At 48.1% G+C, this 18,221-nt stretch overlaps 1 protein-coding gene across 4 annotated transcripts in view; it reads left to right on the top strand.

Annotated features, from left to right (window-relative positions):
- The window catches only part of melt (ventricular zone expressed PH domain-containing protein melted), a 125,530-nt gene that overhangs the window by 24,100 nt on the left and 83,209 nt on the right, over window positions 1–18,221 (top strand). The window lies entirely within an intron of this gene.

Below are 18,221 nucleotides of genomic sequence, written 5' to 3' on the forward strand. Positions count from 1 at the left end.
CACCAACACCAGACGCGTGGTAACAACATAGTAATACTCAAGAAGGCGGCAACCATTTAGGCTCCACCTCTACACTTGCCGCCGAGAGATTATCTCTGAGATACGGCCAGAGGGCAGATAGACACGCATTACCCTCTACCACTTGGTGCGTGCTTGATCACGTTACTGCTTGTTCACTCGCTCCCAAACACTTTTGCACAAAAGGAATCATCAGATCTCGTGTTTCTGCTAGTGAACTCTACGAGCTGCTGCGTGCTTGCAGCCTTCTCAGGTTGTTTACCAACGCAGCAAATGGCGCAGCGCTCTTTCCTGTATACCGCATCCCGGCAGGCGAGCTTTGAATATGGTTTTCCTGCTCATACTTTCATGCAGAAAGATGCTTAAAATCGCCTTTGCCTCGGCCAACATTTCTATTGCTTTTTTTGCTAGATTTACTAACCATACAGGATCCAAGTACATGCTTGAAATGGCCGTAAATTTCGTTAAGTCGAAAGTGTGTCACGAGATTACTTCGTTAAATTGTGAAAGAAAAGCACATGGTTTTCAGTTTAACTAAGATAGGAAAATTGAAATAGTTCATTATTTTGTGAATTTCGTTAAATCAAGATTTATTATATTGTTACGTAGGAAGACGCAGACGAAAAGCTATACACAAGTATATTTACAAGGAAATACGCCACACTTGGCCAAGAGGCAACAGCCCGCGCTAACCTCTAATCGTCGTCGTCTTATTCACACTGCTTGCCTCTTCATGATCGCAAATACTGTTCCGTAGCACTACCCCCAATAGCAAAAGCGCCGTCTCGGAGCGACTAAATGCCGGACTCGGAAGCAGTGTTGTAGGCCTAGAGCCTACTTACGTGTACAACATCACGAGATGCCAGAGTAGAGGATGAGGTTGAACTCACAGGAGCAGTTTCGTACGTCACAAGTGTCACCTGGCGCAGCACGCGGTAGGGCCCTGTGTATCGCGAAAGGAGGTTTTCTGAAAGTCCGACGTGATGAGAGGGTGACCACAGGAGCACGAGCGCACCAGGCGAAAACTGTACGTCACGGTGGCGGGCGTTGTACTGACACTGCTGAGTGGTTTGCGAGGCCGTCAGTCGAGCATGGGCAAGCTGGCGTGCATGGTCGGCGAGGGCGATGGCGTCGCAAGCCCATACTCGCTTGTTGAGATCGCAGCATGAGGAAGTGCCGTGTGAAGGGGCATGGTCGGTTCGCGACCGTACAGTAGATAAAAGGGAGAAAATCCGGCGGTGTTGTGCTGGAAAGAATTGTACGCAAATGTGACGTACGAAAGGGCAATGTCCCATTCCTGGTGGTCCTTAGAGACGTACTTGGACAGCATATCGGTAAGAGTACGGTTTAACCGCTCTGTCAGGCCATTGGTTTGAGGATGGTATGAGGTAGTCAGCTTGTGTTGAGGGGAGCAGAAACGCACAATGTCGGCGATAACTTTTGAGAGGATGTTACGACCACGGTCAGTAAGCAGCTGTCGCGGAGAGCCATGAAGTAAGATAATGTCACGCATGAGAAAGTCCGCGACGTCAGTGGTGCAACTGGTAGGGAGAGCCCTCGTGATAGCGTATTGGATGGCGTAATCAGTTGCGACGGCTACCCATTTGTTCCCAGAGGATGACGTGGGAAAGGGACCGAGGAGGTCTAATCCAACACGAAAGAACGGTTCCACAGGGACGGTGATCGGCTAGAGATGACCGGCACGTAGCACCTGATGTGCTTTCCAACGCTCGAAGGGATCACAGGCAGCAGCATAGCGTCGGACAGAGCGAGCGAGACCAGGCCAATAGAAGCAGCGGCGGACGCAGTCATATATGCGGGTTACCCCAAGATGTCCTGCAGTGGGTGCGTCATGCATCTCAAAGAGCAGAGTCTGTTGTAGATGTTTTGGCATGACAAGAAAAAGATCAGAGCCGTCAAGGAGGAAGTTCCTTCTGTACAGAATGCCGCCCTGGAGGACATATAGGTGAACGGATGCGTTGGTAGGTGTAGAGCGCAGACGCCCGATGAGTGCTCGCAGCAATAGGTCTTGGTACTGCTCATCAGTGATGTTGGCAAAGGCAGAGACAGAGAAAATGCCGTTGGCGGTACTACTGTCGGCAGCGTCAGGCTCGTCGACCGGGTAGCGAGACAGGCAGTCAGCGGCCTTGTGTAGTCGGCCAGATTTGTAGATGACAGAATATGAATATTCTTGGAGGCGTAAGGCCCAGCGACCAAGTCTTCCTGTAGGATGTTTCAGTGAGCATAACCAGCAAAGCACGTGATGGTCTGTGACAACGGAAAAGGGTCGGCCATATAAGTATGGGCAGAATTTTGCAACCGCCCAAACTAGGGCCAGACACTCACGCTCAGTGATGGAATAGTTGCGCTCCGCGGGTGAGAGGAGCCTGCTGGCGTAAACGATAACACGGTCGTGCCCGCACTGGCGTTGTGCCAGTACTGCGGCAATTCCGTGACCGCTGGCATCAGTACGAACTTCGGTAGGCGCAGAAGGATCAAAATGGGCCAGAATGGGAGGCGTTGTGAGAAGGTCAATTAGATGCGAGAATGCAGAGGCCTCGTTATCGCTTTTTTCAAAAGCTTGATTAGTGGTCGTGCTATGGTGGCGAAATTTTGCATGAAACGGCGGAAGTTTGAACAAAGGCCGATGAAGCTGCACACATCCTTGACACACTTCGGAACAGGGAAGTGCAGAACAGCAAGGATCTCGCCTGGGTCCGGTTGCACTCCGTTAGCATCAACGAGATGTCCAAGGACGGTAATCTGGCGACGGCCGAATTGGCACTTCGATGCGTTGAATTGCTGACCGGCTCGACGAAAAATGTCCAGGACTGCTGAGAGGCACTCGAGGTGCGTAGCGAACGTTGGGGAGAATACTACAACGTCGTCCAAGTAGCACAGGCACGTGGACCATTTGAAACCGTGAAGAAGGGAGTCCATCGTGCGTTCAAAAGTGGCAGGAGCGTTAGATAGACCGAACAGCATCACTTTGAATTGATAAAGACACGTCGGGTGTTACAAAGGCAGTCTTCTTGCGGTCGAGATAGTCTACGGCAATCTGCCAGTAGCCGGAGCGAAGGTCAATAGAGGAGAAGTAGCGAGCACCGTGGCGGCAGTCAAGGGCGTCATCAATCCGAGGTAGGGGATACACATCCTTCTTGGTAACCCTGTTAAGGTGCCGATAATCCACACAAAAGCACCATGAGCCATCCTTCTTTTTTTACCAGTACAACAGGTGATGCCCACGGAATACATGACAGTTCAATAATGTTCTTGGCAAGCATTCTGCGAACTTCGGCGTGAATAACTTGACGCTCAGCCGGTGACACTCGATACAGGCGGCGATGAATAGGAGGGGCATCGTCGGTATTAATGCGATGTTTAACAGCTGTAGTTTGGGCCAAAGGACGATCGTTAAAGTAAAAAATATCATGGTAGGAAAACAATATGCGGTAGAGTTCACGACCCTGCTTGGATGGCATGTCGAGCGCAATCATTTTCTGTAAGTCGGCGATGATACAAGTTGCCGACTGCGATGGTAGAGGAGGATCGACTGAATTGTCGTCTACTGCAGTAGATGTTACTGAGTGATCCTCGAATGAGCAATGCTTGGCCAGAGACATCCCGCGTGGCAGCACTTGTGTCGTCAAGCCAAAATTGACCACTGGCAGGCCGCGCAATTCGCCGTAATAGATAAAACTGTATGAGGTACTGTGATGCCGTGTGTAAGGAGGATGTCTTGTATAGGAGCCGCAATGTAGTAACTGTCAGGGACTGGTGGGGATGACACTAAGTCAACATAAGTCAGTGCCGAAGATGGCAAGCAAGCGAAGTCGACGGAACTGAGGCGACTGGGGTATGGTTCAGCGGAATCCAGAACAGGCAGGTCAAGGTGGGGAGTACTGGCGGAACAATTGATGAGAGAAAAATGTGCGGAGAGGAAGTCTAAGCTGAGGATGATGTCGTTGGGAGAGTGGGCGATGACTGTGATTAGCACGATAGTGGAGCTATCGGCGAAGGAAACGCGGGCGGCACACATACCAATTACGGGGCTGTTCCGCCATCGGCGACACGGACAATGGGCGTCATGGCGGGCGTGATAATTTTCTTCAGCTGGTTACGAAGGTCAATGCTCATTACCAACAAATGCGCCCCAGGGTCTGTAAGAGCAGACACAGAAACACCATTGACTTGCATGTCAAGAAGGTTCAGATGAGTGGGCGATGTCAGTAGAGGATTTGGCTGTGTAGGGAGCAATGCAGCGTCACCTCGAGGCGCTGCATCGTCTAGTTCTCCGGCTGGGAGCGGCGTCCGAAGGTAGTCACCGAATGGAAGCAACAGGGCTAGTGAGAGCGAGATTGTCGTTGTTGGGGCGAAGGCGAACGAGTATAGGGGTGGTTCGGCGCAGGAGAATTGGTGGCGGCATTATCGGAGCGTGCTGCATAGGGACGAGAAGGGCCACATGGGGGACGAGAGTAGGTAGTATAAGTAGACCGGGTCGGGGAATTCCAGCGACTGCGACAGTGCCGAGAAATGTGCCCAATTCGATGGCAGTGAAAACAAATGGGCTTGTCGTCAGCAGTACGCCATTCAGATGGGTTTAGGAAACGTGGCAGGTAAGAAGACGCGGGACAGGGCGGAATCAAAGCCGGGTAGGCATCAGGGCGATGGGCCGAGCAGATGGTGTGAAGACCCATGGTTTCGAACTCCTGGCGGAGAACTGCCTGGATCAGGGAAACCATGACTGCAGGTGCGTTGGTGGGGCTGGAGTCGAAGGCAGCCGGATAGGCGGCCTCGATCTCATGCCGAACGATCCTGGTAACATCGCCAGTGTTGTTAGGACCGGCACAGGAAGATGTCGCTGGGGTGTTGGGCAGACAGGCAAACTGCTGGTCGATACGTCTGCTTTTAGCGAGTTCCAGGCGGTGGCACTCTTCTATAACTGCATACACCGTCGCCACATTGTTGAAAACGAGCAAGTTGAAGGCATCATCGGCAATGCCTTTGAGGATGTGGGAAACCTTGTCTGGCTCAGTCATGTGTACGTCAACTTTGCGGCACAGAGCCACGACGTCCTGAATGTACGTGACATAGGGCTCTGTTGACGTCTGCACACGGCCAGAAAGCGCCTTCTGCGCGGCCAGTTGGTGACCGTAGGAGTTGCCGAACAAGTCTCGGAGCTTTTGCTTAAGCGAATCCCAACTGGTGCGCTCCACCATCGTGCGTCCGAAAGCAAACTCGAGGTTTGCCACCGAGGTAAAAGACTACGTTGGCGAGCCTGATAGTAGGGTCCCAATGGTTATTGCGGCTGACATGTTCATACAGGCTGATCCAGTCCTCAACTTCTTCCCCATCTTTGCCCAAGAATACGCCAGGATCACGGGGAGCGGAGAGAGTGATGTAGGTCGTTGCAGCAGGTGTCGGAGCCAGCGGAGTAGAGTTGTCGTCGCCGGGAGCCATGAAGGAAAGCTCGATGTACCGTCTACTGCGAAGCTGCGTGATGAGGTACAGGGAACCTCCACCTCCACCAGATATGTTACATAGGAAGACGCAGATGAAAAGCTATATACAAGTATATATACAAGGAAATACGCTGTACTTGGCCAAGAGGTAACAGCCCGCGTTAGCCTCTAATCGTCGTCGTCTTCTTCACACTGCTCGCCTCTTCATGATCGCAAATATAGTCGACTCCCGTTAATACGAAGTTCACGGGGACCGCAAAAAACTTCGAATTAAACGAACTTCCATTTAAGCACAAAACACAAAAAACAGCACTTTGTGGCGAAATCGAATATTTTCTCTAAGAAAAATAGTCGGTCATCTTGCTTTGCTTCTTGTTGCCGAATCGCGCTGCTGAAAGCAAGTTCTGCAGGCTGTAGATGTGGCGGAACGCTTCTTCCGCGTTACCTTCAGCGGCAATGAAGCGCTCCGCAAGAGCAAGGCCCGCAGCTACATCGGCAGCCTTAGGTTGCGGCTCGCCTTCAATGTCATCGTCGCTTTCCTGGGTCGCTTCCTGGGGCCGAATAATCTCTACAGTTTCGCTATCCGTCAGCGCACCGCACGTTTCGACCACCTTGTCTACGGCGACGTAATCTTCAAAATTGACGTCCCCGAGAGCATCACCAAAATCAGTGCCGTCAAGCTCGCTTGTTGACGCTTCCTCCTCTGAAATTTCAGAGGCATCCTCCGAAGGAGCTGCCACAAAACCGCAAGCCCTGAAGCAGTTTGCGATTGTTTCTTGCTTCACACGATCCCATGCTCGCGCCAACATGTGGATGGCACTAAGCAGGCTCACCTTGTACTTTGTGGAGCTATCCATACACAAAATAATGCGCTCGAGGAGGTGCCGCCTGTACAGGACTTTAACATTCTTGATGATGCCTTGGTCCATTGGCTGCAAAACAGCCGTTGTGTTTGCAGGCAAAAATGCGAGGCGTATTGCAGTCAAGGCTGGCACATTCACGTGAGCACTGCAGTGATCGACAAGGAACAACACCTTGCGGTTCGAAGCAGCAAACTTGCGGTCCAATTTGCTTATCCAGCTCTTGAAGATTTCGGCCGTCATCCACGCTTTTTTGTTCGCCTCATAGTCCACAGGCAGCGTCTTCACGCCTTTAAAACATCTCGGCTTCGCGGCTTTCCCGATCACAAGTAACCGACATCGTTCCGTGCCAGTCATGTTTGCCGCAATCAGCACCGACACTCTCTCCTTGCTGCGTTTGCCCCCAGCACAGTCGTCGTCCTTTAATGTCAGGGTCTTCTCTGGTAGAAGCCGATAGAAGAGTGCAGTCTCATCTGCATTGAAGATGTCTTCCGGTCTGTATTCGGCGAGATATTCACGCAGCATACGCTGCGCACGCTGCAAGACTAATCTCGCACAATCTCGCCACTGCCAGTATGCAGCGCTGCGTGCACCTATGGCACCCGCGTAGCCTCCGCGATCAGCTCCGGCCATGCGCGGCAGCCGCGCGGGAGCCGCTTCGCCTCCCGCCGGAGTTGATCGCGGAGGCCACGGCAGCCGTAGCAATGAATAATCGCGCCGCTCCAAGAAGGATGGCGTTGCGGGCGGCTGCGGTGGCGATGACACCAACGCGGAGCACGGAACTGTTGCAGCACTTGAAAAATTTCACATTCTACCAAAGAATGACGGTCACCTCGAGGATCCCGGCTGAAAATTAACTTCCAATTAAACAATATTACTGGATGGGGACTTCAAATTATCGAGCGATTTCTTCTATAGGATTACATGTAAAACTGACGGGACCAGCACTTCACTTCTAATTAACCAAAAATTCCAATTAAGCGGCTTCGAATTATCGGGAGTTGACTGTACTGTTCTGTAGCAATATCGAGGCTTGACTGTATTGGTATGCATTATTGTTCGCCTGCCTGCACTGACAAATTCATTGATCCTTTTAATGAGTCCATTGATTCAATATATGGTGCATTTCCCAATGCAGTTGTCATCCTGTTTAGGCACTACAGTGAAACCTTGTTAAACCGTAGTTGACTGGAGCTCAGAAAAGGTACGTACTAAACGGTAGTACTGCTTAACCGAAATAGCGTGAGATCGCCCACTTACCTGACGGAAATGGAGCTCAGAGAGAGTGCAATGAAAGGGCAAAAAACGTACACTATTTATTCAGTTCGGGAGACAAAAGTCTGATCTTTGTTTGATGTCGTGGCGGTCTAAAAGCGACGACAGCCGCCTCAAACTCACTTAAGCTGCGAGCCAGCTTTTCCGCCAGCCCCCTCTTCTCGGTAAACACCCGCATGAGGCTGACATGACGTGCAGCTTCTGCCACTGCCGGGCCTGGATTGCCCATGCTGTCACTGTGGGTGTCTTCCTCATCGCTGTCGTTACGTGACACTTCGGCAGCAGAGGCAACTATAGCTGCGTCGGACATATCCGGAGAAGTCTGAACTTCGCTGTCGATGTTCCTGAAGTCGATGAAGGAAATGCCTTGTGTAACACCGTGCCGCTCCAGCACTTCAGCTAGCAGTGTTTCGCAAGCCTGGTCGACGGCGTCAGAAGACTGGTCGACGGCGTCGCTGGCATCCTCTGCGTCACCCGTACACACCGTGAAGCCAGCGCGCTTGAAGCAGTTCTGCACAGTCGCCGATTCAACATGGCGCCATGAGTATTCGAGCAGGCGAATTGCACCCAGCAGGTCAATTTAAAAAACCTTGCCACACTCAAAGGCCAGAAGAATTCTGCGCTGCAGATTCTTTTTGTAGAGCTGTTTCACAGCCCGAATGACACCGTGGTCCAAGGGTTGTGCAATCGCTGTGGTGTTAGAAGGCAGAAACACCAATTTTACAGCCGCAAGGTTATCAAGCGCAACATGCACCAAGGCGTTATCCAAGATTAAACTTTTCTGTTTTTTGCCGCGAAACGGCGGTCAATGAGGCGCATGTACTCTTCAAGAAGTTTCGAAGTCATCTACGCTTTCGTATTGCTGCGGTAGACAACTCCTGACGGCAGTCGGGCGTCTTTAAAACATCTCGGCTTGGCCAACTTCCCAATCACAAAAAGTAGAAGTTTTTCAGTTGCCGACATGTTCACACCGAACGCAACCGAAATCCTGTCCTTGGCATGCTTGCCGCCAGTGTATGTTTCACCTTTGACGTAGTAGTTCTGCGGAAACCCGCTAGGTGGAGAGAAGTAATGAATAAAGGGAAAATCAGACATCCTGACGTAGTAGTTCTGCGGAAACCCGCTAGGTGGAGAGAAGTAATGAATAAAGGGAAAATCAGACATCCACCCGTTCGTAGCAATTGCAATTGCTACGAACGGGTGGATGTCTGATTTTCCCTTTATTCATTACTTCTCTCCGCCTAGCGGGTTTCCGCAGAACTACTACGTCAAACTCTTGCCTTTGCTTCGTGTTGTCGACAAATTCGACTTCGCCCTGCCATCTGCTAGCCGCCTGGTTAGCTCAGATGGTGGAGCGGCTGCCCCGGAAAGGCGGTGGTCCCGGGTTCGAGTCCCGGACCAGGACGAATTTTTCTTCAACTATGAGGCCTTTCTTCCGAGGAACCCGTATGGGTTTCCTTTGTAGCAATTGCTACGAACGGGTGGATGTCTGATTTTCCCTTTATTCATTACTTCTCTCCACCTAGCGGGTTTCCGCAGAACTTCTACGTCAAACTCTTGCCTTTGCTTCGTGTTGTCGACAAATTTGACTTCGCCCTGCCATCTGCTAGCCGCCTGGTTAGCTCAGATGGTGGAGCGGTTGCCCCGGAAAGGCGGTGGTCCCGGGTTCGAGTCCCGGACCAGGACGAATTTTTCTTCAACTATGAGGCCTTTCTTCCGAGGAACCCGTATGGGTTTCCTTTGTAGCAATTGCTACGAACGGGTGGATGTCTGATTTTCCCTTTATTCATGTTTCACCTTTAAACGCAAGTGTCCTGTTTGGCAGCAGCTTGAAGAATAGGGCCGACTCATCTATGTTGAAGATATCGTCGGGCGCGTAGTCGGTCAGGATGTGCCTCAGCTGACCATTTTGCCATTGTTCTGCCCCATCCATGTCGCCAGCGGCACCTTCTCCTGAAACGATTCTTGTGTTTACGCCGTGCCTCGCCAGCCAGCCATTGCTGCATACGAAGTCATCGTAGTTCATCTGCGAAGCGAAAACCAGGGCCTTCTCCACAAGGAGGGATCCGCTAACAGGCATGTTTTTCGACCGCGCTGCTTTTAACCAGTTCACCAGCGTCTCCTCCACATCAGGAAAAGTCGAACCTTGTATACGACATCTTTTCGCGGTTGCAGCAGCACTGCCGAACAACTTTTCCTTTGCATTCCAGATGCCACACACCGTAGTTAAAGGTAAACCCCTTTCGCGTGCCAGCACCGACTTCTTCATGCCACGTTCGATGGCATGAACGATGTCCATTTTTTCTTGAATGCTAAGCATGCGGTGTTTTTGTCCAAGCTTCGGCAGGACGAGAGTTCTAGCTTGCACGACGTCGCAACGCTCTCTCGTAGGAAATATAAAACGCTCTCTGGCACGGCGCCGATGTGATGTTGACGTTGATGTGGCTTCTCAGATGGATAGATTGATGAATGCTTCACTCTTCCAAGCGCCCTCTGCGTTTGCGCTTGGAGGCCGTTCGGAACTCTGAGGCTTGTTGTTCTGCCGGGCCGCCCGACGGGGACGACGTACCGCCGTGATTGCACGACGAAAAGTGAAAACTACTTTCTAACCGATACGTACGCAACAAGCTGGTACGGTTTATGCGGATACAAAATGCATTATGTTCAATGACCGCTGAGTCGGGGATTCCACTTTACTACTTTTAAAATGGAACTACTGTTTAAGTGGGTACGGCTTAACGAGGTTTTACTGTATAACTACCCCTCTGTTGATTGTTTTAGGTTGTCTGTCGACAGCACAAATGGCCACTCACAATGCCTGTGTTTTTTGCACTTAATTCGCCTGCTCAACTAAACACAGACAGATTATTCTCAAGCCCCTGTGTGGTGGACACATTCCCGACTTTATCTTTTCAATCTATCCTAATCATGTGGTAAAAAAATTTTACATGCCAAAACCATGATCTGATTATGACGCATGCTGTAGTGGGGGACTCCAGATTAAATTTGGCCACCTGGCCAATTTGGCCAACGTGCACCCAGTACACAGTACACAGGCATTTTCACATTTCGTCCCCATCGAAATGCGGCCGCTGTGGCCGGGATTCGAGTCCGCGATCTCATGCTTAGCAGTGCAATGCCATAGCTGCTAAGCCACCATGGTGGGCAAACCTTAGGGTAAGTAAAGTCTTGGAGAAAGTAAGCAACCATAATGCCTTGCATTGTATATTCTCATTACCTTGTCCTGAAAGAACAAAGATAAACAAACAAATACTAACCTATACATGGGCCAACAAAGGTAGAATAACTAATTTGATGGCTATTTCCACAACAGGCTTTGAAAATAGCTTTGTAATCACACGTCTAAAGAAAATTGCACTATGTTTTGTGATAAGTGTAAAACAATAGAAGCTTCCTGCATGCCTAAGTTGACAGTCCCTTCAAGAATTAATCTCCTATGCTTTACCCATAATGTCAAAGAGCATCTTAATAAAACGAAGAGAGCTTATAGAAAAGCCTCTAAAACTAATTCCCTAGAACACTGGGAGATGTCCTAACAGGCCTATAAGATAGCCAAGACTACTGTTAGCTAAACTAGAGACAAGTATTTCAACTACACACTTCCCGCCTTCTTGAGGACTTCGTACCTAGGTGTGTTTATTAGCTCAGGTTTAAGTTGGTATACTCATGTTGAATACATCATTGGTAAATCACTGAAGAGAGACGCTCTCCTTAAATGGTGCTTATAGCTTGCAAATAGGGAAACCAGACTGCAAGCACATGTCTCTTCAATCAGGCCATCTCCGGAGTATGCATCGATCATCGTCGTGAGGATGCTCACGACGATAACTTTACCCACATGCTTGAATCGGTACAAAACAAGGCGGCAAGGTTCAGTTACTCGCAATATCACAGTGTGTCTGCCCTGAAAGAAACGTTTAAAATACCATCGCTTGCCATGCACGAAAACAAACCTGCTTATCACTCCTTCATACATTGTATCACAGCAAATCACCCTTTGCTGTGACTCACATTCAACAGGCACATTATTATTCCTAGCAAACTGATCACAATCAGATATTAAAGCCTAGCTTTGTTCAAACACGTAAGATCCAAAACTCCCATCTTGTGCTGTCAATTAATGAATGGAATTAATTACCAGCAAATGTCGGCGCACTAACAGGATCATTGTCTTTCCAAAAGGCATTGCTAACCTATTTGGAAAGTGGCAATGATATCTGGGAAAGTATAAGTGCCTGGCCAATCATTCGTTTTCATCCTTTTTGTTACAAAGAAAACGGCTATTCTTTGAACCATTTTTTGCTTTTTCTTATTTTCTTAGTTACATGTTTGTACAACTTGTTAACTGTGTTATGCATTGTATGATTACTCAAGTGATTACTCTTTTTCTTTTTTTTTTTTGTACATTTATATGCTTGTATAAATTGTTAGGTGTACATACCGTATTCAAATCTAGGCCGATAGTTCTTTTTTTTTCAAATAATCATATTGCAAACTGTAGGGTTGGCTTAGATTTGAGGATTTTAAAAAACACGCCAGTTTTTTGTTGAAACTGCTAAATATGGTGCATAGCTAGCGCCATTTAGAAAAGTCAGTATCGCAGCCGCTGCTAGCCGTGCCAGTAGCCAACCGTACACAAGCGAGGTCACCATTTTGACTTGTGTCGTGTCGGCCATATCGGTGTGCGGCGTGGTGTTATCGCAATGGCACCAAGCAGGAGATGCCACTGCAGTGCCGCTTTCAAGTGAAAAGTTGTGATAGCCACAGAGGCATCATCGAACCTTCAAGCCAGGCGGGTCTTCGGCGTCGACGAAAAAAAGTCCATCATTGGAGGGGACAACGACAGCAGCTTTTTGTGTGCGCCGCAACAAGGATGGCATTTAGCGGACCAAAGAAAGGCCGCCACCACGAAGTGGAGACAGTTTTGGCCGACTTTCTTCGGACGCAGAGAGCAGCTGCCGTTCCAGTGACAACAGAAGTGCACCATGCGAAAGCTAGGGAAATTGCGAGGGAGCGAGGCCTAACGCCAAAGGATTTCAAAGCCAGCCAGGGCTGGCTTCAGAAATTCATGAAGAGCTTCGGCTTCAGCCTCCGACGTCGCACTTCAATCACCCAGATGCTGCCAAGGGATTTCGAAGAAAAGCTGATAGCTTTTCAGCGCTCGTGCTGCGAAAGAGAGAAACGGCAGGCTACAACCTTGGGCAAATCGGCACACCGACCAGACGGCTGTGCATTTTGATATGCCAGTGGCATGCACTGTGAATGAAAAGGGTGCCAAGGAGGTGAAGGTGCGCTCTGCAGGCTACGAGAAGCAGCGCGCAACTGTGATGCTATGCTGCAGAGCTAATGGACATAAACTCCCTCCTTAGATGATATTTAAAAGGAACACACTGCCTGCTCGAGAAACTTTCCCAAGAAATGCCATTGTGCGGGCAAATGAGAACGAGTGGATGACGGGTGCGACGGTGGAAGAGTGGGTTAAGATTGTGTGGCAATGGTGTCCAAGAGCCCTTTTGACAAAGAACTCGCTCTTGTCATCAACTCTTACCGTGGGCACTTGACCGACAATGTGAAGGCTGCGCTCGCCCAAGCGAACATAGACCTCGCTGTGATACCAGGCAGCATGACGGGCCAGTTGCAGCCACTTGATGTCAGCATCAACGAACTTTTTCCAATGAAATTTTTGCGCTATGTATCCCAGTCTGAATGTCTCCATCTCGCTGCTGCTGTTAGTAGTGTCTAAGCAATCATTTGAGGATGCAGCAGAATCATGAGATTGGTGTCAGTTGCACAGAGCTCAGCTACCGGAATTCCTGCCATCTTTGCAATCACTGGGTGCACATCTCTGCACATGTTAAAAATTGCTGCGCATGTTAAAATGGGGTGCAGTGCTCGTAGGTGGCCTGTGACCTATGTTGAGTGGCCGTGGTAAGGAAAGAGAAAGACACTTTATTGAAAAAAATGTAAGGAAAATATGGGACAGTGCACTATTGGCATCAGAACTTTATCGAGCATAGAATCTGTAGAAAAAAAATTTCATTGACTAAGTATTTTGGTACATAACCTGGAAATGAGATTTCTAGCCTTAAGTAGTATGTGCAGCCAATTTAGTGTTTCATTTACTTGGAGGCTGCATGCCTGAAATTAGCAGAAAATGAGCTTTTTCTTGAACTTATGTGCCATGAACTATTTGACACCGTTGTAAGAAAAATGACAAACGCACCTTTGTCTGTCGAGGAATGATAAGATTCCCCACTTCTCATTTCAGCTTGTATATTAAACTTACCTGGACAAGCGCGTTGCCTCCTGTACGCTCATCTGATTACACCGGTGGTTGGCAATGCAAACCAGTCCAGTCATCTTGTGCTTAAAGGCAAGATATACTGGTAAACGAATGACGCTCCCATTATCCCCTTAAGACGTTGTCTCCAATTATGTGCACCCACATCATCATCATCATCATCAGCCTAGTTACGCCCACTGCAGGGCAAAGGCCTCTCCCATACTTCTCCAACTACCCCGGTCATGTACTAATTGTGGCCATGTTGTCCCTGCAAACGTCCTAATGTCATCCGCCCACCTAACTTTCTGCCGCCCCCTGCTACGCATCCCTTCCCTTGGAATCCAGTCCGTAACCCTTAGTGACCATCGGTTATCTTCCCTCCTCATTACATGTCCGGCCCATGCCCATTTCTTTTTCTTGATTTCAACTAAGATGTCGTTTACCCGCGTTTGTTGCCTCACCCAATCTGCTCTTTTCTTATCCCTTAACGTCACACCCATCATTCTTCTTTCCATAGCTCGTTGCGTCGTCCTCAATTTCAGCAGAACCCTTTTCGTAAGCCTCCAGGTTTCTGCCCCATATGTGAGTACTGGTAACACACAGCTGTTATACACTTTCCTTTTGAGGGATAGTGGCAACCTGCTGTTCATGATTTGAGAATGCCTGCCAAACGCACCCCAGCCCATTCTTATTCTTCTGGTTATTTCAGTCTCATGATCCGGATCCGTGGTCACTACCTGCCCTAAGTAGATGTATTCCCTTACCCCTTCCAGTGCTTCGCTACCTATCGTAAACTGCTGTTCTCTTCCGAGCCTGTTAAACAACACTTTAGTTTTCTGCAGATTAATTTTCAGACCCACCCTTCTGCTTTGCCTCTCCAGGTCAGTGAGCATGCATTGCAATTGGTCTCCTGAGTTACTAAGCAAGGCAATATCATCAGCGAATGGCAAGTTGCTAAGGTATTCTCCATCAACTTTTATCCCCAATTCTTCCCACTCCAGGCCTCTGAATACCTCCTGTAAACATGCTGTGAATAGCATTGGAGATATCGTATCTCCCTGTCTGACGCCTTTCTTTATAGGGATTCTGTTGCTTTCTTTGTGGAGGACTACGGTGGCTGTGGAGCCGCTATAGATATCTTCCAGTATCTTTACATATGGCTCATCTACGCCCTGATTCCGTAATGCCTCCATGACTGCTGAGGTTGCGACTGAATCAAACGCTTTCTCGTAATCAATGAAAGCTATATATAAGGGTTGGTTATATTCTGCACATTTCTCTATCACTTGATTGATAGTGTGATTGATAGGCCGCCATTGGAATCTGAACCTGGCAACGTTTAACGTTAGAACGCTATCTAGTGAGGCAAGTCTAGCAGTGTTATTGGAGGAATTAGAGGGTAGTAAATGGGATATAATAGGGCTCAGTGAGGTTAGGAGGACAAAAGAAGCATATACAGTGCTAAAAAGCGGGCATGTACTATGTTACCGGGGCTTAGCGGAGAGACGAGAACTAGGAGTCGGATTCCTGATTAATAAGGAAATAGCTGGTAACATACAGGAATTCTATAGCATTAACGAGAGGGTGGCAGGTCTTGTTGTGAAACTTAATAAGAGGTACAAATTGAAGGTGGTACAAGTCTATGCCCCTACATGCAGTCATGATGACCAGGAAGTCGAAAGCTTTTATGAAGACGTGGAATCGGCGATGGGTAAAGTCAAAACAAAATACACTATACTGATGGGCGACTTCAATGCCAGGGTAGGCAAGAAGCAGGCTGGAGACAAGTCAGTGGGGGAATATGGCATAGGCTCTAGGAATAGCAGAGGAGAATTATTAGTAGAGTTTGCAGAACAGAATAATATGCGGATAATGAACACCTTTTTTCGCAAGCGGGTTAGTCGAAAGTGGACGTGGAGGAGCCCGAATGGTGAGACTAGAAATGAAATCGACTTCATACTCTGCTCGAACCCTGGCATCATACAAGATGCAGACGTGCTCGGCAAGGTACGCTGCAGTGACCATAGGATAGTAAGAACTCGAATTAGCCTAGACTTGAGGAGGGAATGGAAGAAACTGGTACACAAGAAGCCAATCAATGAGTTAGCGGTAAGAGGGAAACTAGAGGAATTCCGGATCAAGCTACAGAACAGGTATTCGGCTTTAACTCAGGAAGAGGACCTTAGTGTTGAAGCAATGAACGACTATCTCATGGGCACCATTAAGGAGTGCGCAATAGAAGTCGGTGGTAACGCCGTTAGACAGGAAACCAGTAAGCTATCGCAGGAGACGAAAGATCTGATCAAGAAACGCCAATGTATGAAAGCCTCTAACCCTACAGCTAGAATAGAACTGGCAGAACTTTCTAAGTTAATCAACAAGCGTAAGACAGCGGACATCAGGAACTATAATATGGATAGAATTGAACAGGCTCACAGGAACGGAGGAAGCCTAAAAACAGTGAAGAAGAAACTAGGAATAGGCAAGAATCAGATGTGTGCGTTAAGAGACAAAGCCGGCAATATCGTTACTAATATGGATGAGATAGTTCAAGTGGCTGAGGAGTTCTATAGAGATTTATACAGTACCAGTGGCACCCACGACGATAGTGGAAGAGAGAATAGCCTAGAGGAATTCGAAATCCCACAGGTAACGCCAGAAGAAGTAAAGAAAGCCTTAGGAGCTATGCAAAGGGGGAAGGCAGCTGGGGAGGATCAGGTAACAGCAGATTTGTTGAAGGATGGTGGTCAGATTGTTCTAGAGAAACTGGCCACCCTGTATACGCAATGCCTCATAACCTCGAGCGTACCGGAATCTTGGAAGAACGCTAACATAATCCTAATCCATAAGAAAGGGGACGCCAAAGACTTGAAAAATTATAGACCGATCAGCTTACTGTCCGTTGCCTACAAAGTATTTACTAAGGTAATCGCAAATAGAATCAGGAACACCTTAGACTTCTGTCAACCAAAGGACCAGGCAGGATTCCGTAAAGGCTACTCAACAATAGACCATATTCGCACCCACATAACCCTTTAGAATTGCAAGTTCAGGCAAAAATAATGGTGTCTGAACTATGTTACATTAAATCAATCTTAGGGCACTTCTGATTAGACCTGTGATGCAAGATTAGTTCATTAGAAAAAAAAAAAGGTATTTAAATACTATAGACATCTGGATGGCTGCTGGCGGAGCCAGTTTGTTGCAGTGTGATTAGTTCCGTTCTGTCGTTTTGCCAGTAATGATTTACAGCGAACCGATATGGCTGGACATTTTATAAGCATATTGCGAGTCTATTTTGTTCTTGTAGGATAATTAATATGCGGCACATTAGTGGATACAGTGCAAGTACTGAAAAATTTTTAAAAATTTAATCTATTCTGGCCGTCTGGTTTTAATGATGGTGACAGCGCAAGTAAAAACTGCCATAATTGGCTCAGGAAGGGCTTTTATTTATTTCTTACATAGCTGGCTTTGGGGACCATATAATACAGTACATACAGTTATTCTTTCATTTTTAGAAAGAGAACCAGCACAGTGGGAAAGAACAGGACACATTTTGAGACGCATGCACTGCTGACTTCCATGTACATATTTTTGTACTGTCATTGTTTACTTCTCTCATATCTCTTGTTTGTTTACTTCAGTAGCACTTATATATTGCAATCCCTGATGGTTTTGTAAGTCAGCACCGCATGTGTTACCTTACTGTGTCTTAAACGAGAAGACAGGGGGTTAACCGAGGGGCTCGATTTTTATTAGTGATATCATAAGAAACCAACAAACACTGACACCGAGAACAACATAGGAGAAATTACTTGTGCTTTATAAATGAAATAAAGAAATGATAAATTAATGAAAATGAAAGTGGATGAAAAAACAACTTGCCGCAGGTGGGGAACGATCCTACAACCTTTGCATTTTGCACGGATGCTCTACCAATTGAGCTATTGCGGCGCTGTTTCCCCATCCACTTTCTTGGGTATTTATGTTGCCTAGTAGAACCCTGGGAGTGTTAGCCAGTGCCACCACTCGTAGACCTTGGCGGTGGACGTGGAACATCCTTTCTGCCGCAGGCGTCACGAGAACGCAATCTTTTTGGCTGAAGGCAACCGGTCAATAAACCCACACATGCTACATGAAGGCATCAAAGTGGCTGGATTCGAGACCCCCGTTATGCAATAAACTAGAAGAAAGGGGGTTAACCGAGGGGCCCGATTTTTATTAGTCGTATCATAAGAAACCAACAAACACTGACACCGAGAACAACATAGGGGAAATTACTTGTGCTTTATAAATGAA

This window comes from Dermacentor variabilis, chromosome 3 (genome assembly GCF_050947875.1).
Source record: "Dermacentor variabilis isolate Ectoservices chromosome 3, ASM5094787v1, whole genome shotgun sequence".
In the NCBI taxonomy this organism is placed as follows: domain Eukaryota; kingdom Metazoa; phylum Arthropoda; class Arachnida; order Ixodida; family Ixodidae; genus Dermacentor; species Dermacentor variabilis.